Source organism: Zonotrichia albicollis, chromosome 1 (assembly GCF_047830755.1).
Source record: "Zonotrichia albicollis isolate bZonAlb1 chromosome 1, bZonAlb1.hap1, whole genome shotgun sequence".
In the NCBI taxonomy this organism is placed as follows: domain Eukaryota; kingdom Metazoa; phylum Chordata; class Aves; order Passeriformes; family Passerellidae; genus Zonotrichia; species Zonotrichia albicollis.
The window spans coordinates 125,595,136-125,605,586 of record NC_133819.1 but is presented as its reverse complement, the minus strand read 5'-3'; the positions used below and the strand labels follow the sequence as shown (position 1 = coordinate 125,605,586).

The 10,451-nt window shown below is 38.8% G+C and overlaps 1 long non-coding RNA gene across 1 annotated transcript in view; it reads left to right on the top strand.

The window, feature by feature from the left end:
* The first annotated feature begins 5,369 nt into the window (after positions 1-5,369).
* LOC141731029 (uncharacterized) overlaps positions 5,370-10,451 on the top strand; it is a 32,172-nt gene continuing 27,090 nt past the window's right edge. The window contains exon 1 of the long non-coding RNA XR_012582931.1: positions 5,370-6,199. This is a non-coding gene — a long non-coding RNA (uncharacterized LOC141731029). The remainder of the gene's footprint in view (positions 6,200-10,451) is intronic.

Sequence of the window (10,451 nt, the reverse complement as noted above, 5' to 3'; positions counted from 1 at the left end):
AGCCATGCAGATCCATTTGAAAAGATTTAGGTCAGTTCAGGCCTTTACAACAAACATTTAAACACAAAGACTAATGTCTGTAAGTGGTGCAATTCATGCATTTTCATTAGCCTAAGTGCAAATATGGAAATATACATCAGAGTGGGTCTGACCCTCAGTGTTATCCAGAGCATACTCCTTATTCATAGAATGCCCTCCAAAGGACAAATGTAAAGTGTAATCTTATTTGATAATGTATGTTCACGTCTCAGAAGATGCTGGGGAATTATGAGCCTTTGACAGACTTCTTTTTGGCTTTAGCAATTAACAGAAATGAAACTCTGCAAGATTAAATTTCTCCTTTGGACCATGTATAGTTTTATGACTTTTTCTATAACCCCATAAAGTAACAAAAAAGATAAGCACTGAATTTTCAAATAATTGTGCAGTGATTTAGCCAACTCCTATTGAAGTTTGGACTTTGAAAATTACTTATATGAAAATTATATTCTTGGCCTTTAGAACTCCTTTGGGAAGCATGTCCTCTCAGGACATGACTATAGGGAGTTGTTGAAAATGGAGCTGGGGAGCAGGGTTTTTGGCAATATTTAAACTATTGGGCACAGATGTTTTAAGTTAGATGGAACGTATCCTCAACATTAAGAAAATGGGATTCTTCCAGTGTTGGGGAAGTGAAATTGCTGTATAAAGCAGTGCTGAGGCCCTCCAGAGGCATGGCAGGGGTCTGTGCCTTAATAACCAAAATTATTGATGCAGGAAAATGAAATGAAAGTCAGTAAATTGCTGATGAAATGGAGTTCAGTGGGTTATTTAGTCCATTCTATGCTGAATTGGTCTCTACCGTACATTATTCTCTACCTTGCCCAGCTCAGGTGTAAATAATGGAACTGACACTTTTCTTGTTACATTTACAAAAGTAATGGCTTCCTCTTTCTGTTCACTTGACAGGCTAAAACGTATTTAAGTGGATAAAAATGATGGTAGACCAGAATTTGTCTGAATTGCACGTAGAGTTCATTAAAGCAGCAGCCTCTGGTGGAAGTTTATTCATGTGTGAAAGTACCTGCAGGTCGGTCTGGATCCCTGCTGGAGGCTGAGTGAACATAGCTGCTGTGGGAGGAATTTGATGAAGCTGCAACCTCTTAGAGCTACAGCACTGGATGTAGCAGGCATGAAAAAATACTTGTCCTTATTTGTGGTCTTTTTTCCATGACACAGGAGGGGGAAATTTCAAAAAGATTAAGCAGAGCAGAAGATCTCTTTTGGAAATGGTTATCTGAAATCAACTGAGTCTAGGAAATCCTTAGGGAAAATCAACTGATCACAGTAATTTGTATACACATGTACACGCTGCAAGACTTTTTAAGTTGATTAAAGAAGATCAGAGAAGAAATCTGTTCCATAAAAATATCTTGAGTAATTAAACAAAATTCCTGTTGCTATTGAATACCAGTTCTTTTAAAAATCTTTCTATAGCTGGGTAAGGCTGTGGGACATGGAGCCTGGCCCTGTTGGAGCATAACTGGGGCAGGGCCTGATGTTTTGCCAGCTGCCAGTCTCACTGGGTTGGATGGGGCATATGCGCTGTGCCTGCCCTGCTCCAGCCTGAATCTGCCTCCATCTCTGCAAAAAGTGCAACAGCAGGGGGGTTGTAGAAGTCTGTGTTAAAACGGTGCAGCCCTATGGTTTCAGTCTGGCCTGGTGAATTACCACAAGTGGGGCCCAAACCCACCTGGTAACTGCATAATATTAGAAATAAAGGCCTGGGTGTATGATTGTTTTGGCAAGCACTGGCAATGTTTAGGATGTATTTTGTCCTCAGGAAGTCTAGCCACTCACTAATACATGGGGAGGCATTGGAAGCATGAGGTGACTTGTCCTGTGTCAGATTAGTTATTAATTGCCAGGCAATCAGAAGGTATAATTAGAGATATTTTAAGTACTTCTGACTATTTATTATTACTGTGAGTGGCTATCAAAGCCTAAGTAGCAGAGGTGACAGGCTTTTAAGCATGAAGTACCAAGCTACCTAGAGAGAGGCACATTTCACTCTCTCAGGGTAGGTTTGGAGTATTTTTGTTTCAGGCCAGCTGGCAAAGCCTTTTACTGATACTGTAACATCTGGAGGACTATCTAAATACTAAAATGCTCTGGGACAGGGCCAGAAGATAAAGAACCTTATACAAGGAAAGGCTCTTGGGGTTTGCACAGTCTGGCCACTGGGTCACCAGTAAAGGCTGGGCTTCATCCACAGAATGAGGGAAGCTCAGCAAAATCCAGCAGTTATCCCCTAGCTTTTGGAATGCACCCTGGGAGCAGAATCCCCCTTGCCAGACCCATTCCCAGGACTGTGTTTTGCCAGCCCTTCCCCTGCCCTGAGAAAGGCTCCATGTGTCAGAAGCTTGGGTAGTCAAATAAAGCCATTCTTCCTTTCCTGCTTTCCTCTCTTCTGTCTGGGATTCCCAGCACTGGCACCTTGTCCTGCCAGAGAAGGAAGGGACAGAGTGTGTGAGCAAGCAGGCCGGCCTGTGGGGCATGCCAAGGTGTGCTCATGCTGAAGACAAGCAATCTAAGAGCCTTGGGAAGTGCATCATCTCAGAAAGCCAGGGGGACCATGGTTACTTATCACAGCAAAGAAGGCCAGGAAATTTGGATTATCATTTTTCTAAATAATGTTTTTATCACTTTTTTTTTCTTTAATGGTCAGAGTAAATATATTTAAGGTTCCCCACTGATTTTAAAGAGGGAAAGAAAAAGGTTTTTAATTAGAGCTGTACAGTTCATGTACCTAATGAATCAATAGTAATTGAATATAATGGAAACTTCTTCAAAGCACACATAAGGAGTATAGTAAAACCTCCTTTAACAGGTTTAGTTCCATGCCATTGACCTTTTAAAAGGATTCTCCATCGTATACTGGCTCTATGTGTTTTTCCTATATATTCTCTGGAGTTCATCCAGGTATTATATGCTTGGATATACAGTAGTATATATTGTAGTTGTGGGTATTAAGTACAGTCACAGAAATAGTTGTTAATTAATAGACTTCTTAAAATTGTTATTCTCTGTATGTGGTTTTATGAAAGGCTAAACGGATTTTATTATCCCTACAGACTATAAAAATAGCCAATATATTTTAATTTCAATTGTTTTAACCACTACTTTAATCTAAAAGTTAAGGCTACAAAATATCTTCAATCAACAGACTGGAAAAAGAAAATATGTGAGATGAGAAGCCATACTGAATTAATGATGTCTTAGCATCACATTCATCACATTTTCTTAGTAAAAAAGAGGGATTCATAATGAAACTTCTCCAGACCAAGAAACCATTGTACAAGACAAGGTTTCTGGAGAAGATCCTTCTCTAAGGAAATCCCCACAACTAATCCTTCAAAGAAAAGCCTACAGGTATGGATGCAGACTTGAACCTTCACAACGTTCTTAGACATTTTTGGAGGACATAACCCTAGTAGGCTAAGGATGCAACAGCTGAATTGACATTGCCTTACTGATGAGGGTGATTTTTGAATCTCACACAAAGGTGCCTGTACAGAGTCTAGCCCATTTAGGTATGGTTGCAGATATAATCTGCTCTGGCTCAGCTCTCTTTGTCCTGCTGTGACTTCGTCTGCCCTGGCAGCTTGCAGTGCTGGACCTGCAGGGCTCACAGGGCAAAGCACTCGAGCAGACCTGGGCTGGGGGCTCAGCCCCCTCCTGCTGGAGCACAGGCAGAGGGACTGGGCAGGAAGAGCTCAGCAGGCAATGAGATACTGCTTTATTTCCCCTGGAAATCAGCTCCTTCAAGAACTGCACTGGTGCCCAAAGGGTTTCTGCCTTGTGCAATCCGCAGGATTGTTCAGTCTTGTTTTGTGTGGGGTCTTTATTCACAGAGGAAGCCTTTCAACTGAAGAGCAAAGACACTTGGCTGGGACATAGGGAAGGACGCTCAAACACACACACACACTAAAACCACAGTGCTTTAGACCCGCACAACTTCATTTTTGTCATCCACACTACACTGGATCAGCTCTCATCACACAGGGTAAAAAGTCCTTACCCTCAGAAAAGCCAAGCATGAGGGCATTTACCTGCTTTACAAGACCTAAATCAGAGTTTAGGAACTTAAACTTTCATTTTCAAAAAGCTCTCCAGGTTTCATTTTTATGAAGAATACGCAGCCTGAGGGAATGCCAACACTATAAAGCCAGAAGGCATCAATAAGATTCACATATATGAAATATATTTACATTATAAAATAATATGTTTTATATAATAGAATGCATTAAGTATATTTAATATCATGATTTTCAGATGAATGTCTTTCTTCTCAAGGGTCTCTGTTCTAATTCTGGAATATTCATATATCTCAATCTTTCCTTAAGAGAGAAAAAGAAGCTACAATGCAAGTTTTTGGACCAAGTAATTGAAAATCTGAAATTAAAATGTGAGGGGTTTTTTTTAGTTAAGCTATTCCCATAAAAAGTCTGATGTATTGGCTGACTAAGATGTCTGTTATGTCCTGCCAGAATTTAGATCTGAGCTGAAATGTCTCTTTTTATATGTTTTCTGTATTCAAGAATTCTTCCTAGAGCCTATCATCTGGTGTTATGCACTAAAATTCTTAAAATTCCACAGCTTTGTAATAAATTTAGAAGCCTTTAATATCTCAGTATGAAAAAGAGGGAGCTAGGCTGTGCTTATTTGAACTTGAGTTACTATTACCAGAGAACGCTGCTGTCTGGAGCACCTGAATGTCCTTCCTAAGGTTGCTCCTGGCAAGTGGTGAGGAACAGCCAGGCAATTCAAAAGCATAATTAACTCCTGGATGCTCTTTTCTGACATGATAACCCAAGGTTATAATGTGTTATTTAGGTGATACTGGTGGTCCCAAATTGCATATTAACTGGGGGATCTCTGCTGGAAGTAGCTGTACCAGAAGGGTTTTCCAGGATTCCTTTCTAGTTGTGGCAAGTTTTTAATCTACTAAAAATATGAAAAATTTAGGGGGAATTCATTGCTCCACTGATAAAAAGCTCCCCCCTCTTTTGAGTTTGCTTTTCCAAATGGATTTCTCTCTTGAAAAATTGATATAACAGTATTTAAGTAGACATAGTAATGCTTACATACCTCAAAAGAACATTGTGGGACATAACTGGTTGATAATTTGACTTTTGTGCTAGGTGAGCTATTTCTGTAAATTCTTAGATTTCACATGTGTATCAAAAATGAGATACATGGGTAAATGTATAGTAATACATACCGGGAAAAGCAATTTTGACTCAACATGTAAAATGTTGTGTTTTGAGAGACCATTACAACTCAGGAATGAGACCTTGAGGACCATGAAATTGTCAGGTTAGTGTTCAGCAGTAGTATGAATAGAAAACAAATATAAATATAGAGATAGAAATAAAGGAGAAAAAGAAGACATACTTATGAAAGCAAATACATTAATGGTTTTCCCACACTTTCATGGTTGTGTACAGTTTTGGTCCTCTCATCTTCAAAAAGTATCTCCTTAAAGGGGAAAAGGTTCAGTGCATTGTGACAAGGACAATTCACAGTTATGGAGCAACTTCTGTGTAAGGAAAACCAAGATAATCTGCCAGTTTTAGATCAGATCAGGCATGTGCTTTTGATATATATCTCCAAATCATCCTCATTTACTGCACTTTGGCTCAAACAGAGGACAGTCTTGGAGCACTTGAACTGAATTCCATTTGGAAACAAAACCAGCCTATGCTGGAACATGTGCAATTCTGGAACAAGCCCAGTGCAATCCAACTGCTAATGACTATACAATCTGCAGGACCATTTTTATACTAATTGGAAGAAAAAAGTCTGCAGAGGGTCCTGGAGACTCTACATCAATAATTTTGTTTTACAAATGCACTCCTGTTATCTACTGTACAATGTGAATAGGGGAGGTGAATGCTTCAACATGGAACATAAATGATTTGGGAGTAGAAGATGATGGGAAGTTCTTCCCATTTGGAAGATGGGAGAGATCCACACAATTCTGAGTGGGATGGTGAGGAATGCTAGAGACCAACTAACTGATCATTGTATTTTTCAGATGCAGATCCCATGGAATTAGGTTAATTTGAGTCAGGTTTAAAACAAAGGAAAGGATATGGTTCTTTGTGTGGCATGCAGTGAACCTGTGGAGCTCCTTGTCAAAGGATGTTTCATATAGGTGAGTGTGAAAGCAGACTGGACAAATGCCTGGGAGAGAGATATGTTGAAGTTTACTAATTGGGTTACCAATTGTGCCAGAATTGGAAAATCTGTCTGAAAGTGGGTAGATCCCCTATGTTTCCTTTTCTTTCTCTTCCCTACTTGTCCCTTTATGACCACAGCTGAAAGAACAACATAGTAAGCCCTTGCTCTGAGGCAGTATTATATTCTTTCTTGTATTATATTTTGTTTCTGTATACTTTAAAAAAATATTAGATATAAGAAGTGCTGTGAAAATGAACTTGGAATACACAGATCTGAATTTTACCTTTGTGGCTGGTGCTGTTGATTTCCGCACTAGAAATGCTTCTCAAAACCTGTGCATGTTAAATTAAAGTGTGTTTTTCTAAGGAACTTTTAAATTAGTCATTCAGATGATTTTCAAAATCTCAGGCTACCTGAACTCAAAATGACTGCAATAATAAAGGATAATAATTTAAAGCAGGCATAATTTCCTATTGATACTTTATGTTAATTTTGAATTAAGCTTTATTGTTGCAACATTGCATAATTTCAGAGCTATAAAAAAGAACTGGGTGTGTTATATGTGCAGTTGGAATAAAGGAATAGAGCTGAGGGACATCTCAAGTTTCTTAGTCTTAGTGTTCATGTCATTTTTTGGCATGAAGAATAGGGTTTTTTTCTTATATATATACGAATGCTTTTGTATAGTAGTACAATAAATCTAGCTTTGGGTTGAACATGATGATTTCTAGCAGTAAACAGCAACACTATATTTGACATTTGTAACATGAGGAATGAAATGTCTGATTGCAATAGTAGGAGATTTGAAACATTGTCCTTAGAGAGGTGGTATAGTCAGGTGATGCTGAGCCAAAACCACAAGAGGATTGTCAAACTTGGAGTCAAATGAAGGTCAGTTGGTTTAAGAGTGATGAATTAAAGTTCTGTGCTTTGGGGGAAGGCATCTTCCTTGCCATGATAGTCAGAAATGGCCTGAACCCTTTTTTAGTTTCCCTCAGCATGTGATTCTTTCAGCTGCACCTTTTCCCAGCTGCTCCTTCTGGATGAGGTGCTGGCCATGGAGTGGCAGCTGTTCCCATGAATATATAGAAGTAGAGATGGTTTTTACACAGTTGTCCTTGCCACACTGCTTTGGAGGTGGCAGGAGACAGCATTTGCTGGCTTGCTGACATAGCCTTGGGTGTGGAGCATGGCTGGATCACAGCCTGGGGTGGCGTGGCTGCAGGGAATACTTTTCATTACAGCTGAACGATTAAAGTAACCAATAACGGTAAATATTTAATGTGAGTCAGACAAACCTCGTGAGTCAACACTTCTCACAGTACTATAAGAGGCTGTTTCCTACCCGTTCAGTACCTTGAATTCTTGTAACTGCACTTTGCTGGCAAGAACCTCAGGCTATGGGATGGCAAGGTGTGACCACGCAGCTCTGTCATGCAGCAGGTCATCCACATGCCGGGCAAGGCTCTGACTCCCAAGTGCTTCTGTGGTGTGAGAGACAGAGAAGTTGCCAAAAAACCATACCTCTACTCTGGCTTCTGGCTTAGTACAGTGAAAAGACTTGTCATTTAAGAGATATGTAATCGTTAAGAGTACGTAATATGCTTTTTAAAGATAGATGATCTGTAGCTTATTTTTAGCGACATAATTTAACATATAGTGGGAAAAGCATTTATGCAGATATTGGTTATCAGCACCATGCAGTCGTCAGTTTTAAAACTTGCAGAGGGGAGAAAGATTCATAGAACCTTCTGGAGGTGATTTAGAGACAGCTGAACCTCAAGAGATGGAGATATTCCTACTGTTCAAGTTATCTTTTGATTGTGATAAGAATGACTTCATCACCAGCATTCTGCTGTAGCTGTAAATACTTGCTTTGCTCTAGAAAAAAGCTATGCCAGAATTATTATCAATGCACATGATACTGTGCACCAGGTGTTTTCAGTATAAAAAATGTTTTCACAACAAATCAGTAGGAACATAATTTCAGAGATTTTTTTTTTGTTCTCACTGTACCTGAAGCATATGCAAGAGGGCGTGCACATTCACTTTCATGTAGTCAAGTAGAAATGAGACAAGTGCTAAAATACAAGAAATGTCATGGTACAGCACCTGAGGAAAGACAGGTCAGAGAAATTAAGATTAGGGAACACATTTCCATTTCAGGGGTTTTCAGGTAAATATGGAGAAATCTAATCCTTGACTCCATTTTTATTCAGAGCTTTGATTTTTTTTTTTTTACTTATCCTTCTAATAAGATTATTATTTGATTGTGGGATATTTCAGTCTCTGAAGGTAGAAGAAAGGGTTAAGGCTCTACCAATATGTCACCAATTCCTTCTCTCAGAGGCTGTGGTAATGTATGGAAAGGTCTGTAAGCATGGCATTTTTTTATTTTAATCCTCTTCCATTAAGTTCTAATGACTGGTTGCTAAACGATGTCATGCATTTCCTGCTCCTTTTATGGGGAGCTGTTTTATAAAGCAGCAGCTTGGAAGCGTGCAGGAAGCAGTCATCTCTGGAATTGATTGCATTTCTGATAGACCACTTTTGTACTGTATCCCTGGAGAAATGCTGCAGGTCATAATGGCTTATGTTCTCCTTGTAGCTGTAGCATAATAATTTACAGAAGTAGAACAAAGGCAGAAACAAGCTATACCATCTCTGAACCTCTCACTAGGCTCAATTCACTCTGTTTCTATTTATTTGTTATTTATTTAAAGAAAGCAGACATTATTATTACTGGAGGGGAGTATGTACAATGCTAAGGAAATCTCTTGTTTCTTGTGGATCATACGCCCAACCAATTTATAAACATCAACTGTTTCAGACCATGTCCAATTTGATCAAGTGATGTGGAAGGGGCAGTTGAACAAAAGCAATGTTTGCATATATTGGGATGGCAGTAATGATCCTGTCCCTTCTGTCTGTCACACTGATTCATTAAAAATGGGTGTCAGCCATTAAGCTTTGATTTTCAGCACAGATAAGTAATAAAGGAAGCACATAAAGAAAACAAAGGCTGGCCACACTGTAGAGCAGTCTGATCTGATTATGCTGAGACTGCCACTTTATTGAGTGGGTGGTAAGTATAAGGGGATGACTCCCATTGTTTCTCTTTCTGCAGCTCTGTCCTCTTACCTCTTATTGGTAAGAAATGCACGGTTTTTTTCATGCATCTTCTCTGAAAAATTGCTTTCCTTGGTTCCTGACAAATATCAACAAGAAAGTCCCTCAAGTGAATTCTTCATATGGGCCAGATTCAGTGAGTGCCTTGGTGTGCAGAAAGCATGTAGAAAAATCTTTTGAGGTTTATAAACCACATGGCATTTGCTGTGGTTCTGTGGTTTCTTTTTTTTTTTTTTTTTTTCTGTTTGCAGGTGTGCTGATCTTAAGAATATATAGAAGTAGAGATGGTTTTTACTCTTTCCTTCTGCAAATGCCTGAAATTATAGCATGGAACTAAAGGCCTCAGCCAAATAGTAACTGGTACTGAATATCAGTCTTTATACTAGTATCAGGCTGTCATGAGCAATTTTTTTTATGACTGGACTGGTGTTAGTCTGAACAGGTTTCACCATGATAGATTTAAAAAGTATCTCAGGTCCATTTTTTATTTGGTACTCTGGTAATTTGGATGTTCATTGAACCATGAACAATCTTTCAAAATTGCAGGTGAGCTAAGAAAATGTACAGATCTAATCAGAGAACAGCAAGGATGTTTAAAATATACCTCTGGCTTCTACTACAACATTAGGAAGGTCACTTACCTTCTCCTTATTTCAACCTGCCTGTTTCTGGATAATATAATGTCACTGACTGCAATGGAATTTAGTGAATATGTATCCCCCTTGGTGACAGAGTTTAGGCCTTTTGCTCTTCCTTTTTTTTTTTTTTTTTTTTTTTTTTTTGTTTTTGTTTTTGTTTTTGTTTGTTTGTTTGTTTGTTTATGTGCTGAGGAATACTTACCATTGTGTGTAAATCCATTTGTTTCAAAACTTTTCATGCTGGAGAATCTAGCACGTTCTTTTTCCTGGAATTATAGAAATAAACATATAATAGGGATGGCAGAAGGGAATGTGCAGTAGAGGACTAATGGAAACTTGATATAATTGGCAGGATTTTCACTAATTATGTCACTGCCTGCTAATATACATCATCTTTACATTAGGAAGAAAGATGAAACCCCAAAATATGATGATTTTAAGTTGTGATTCATTCACCAT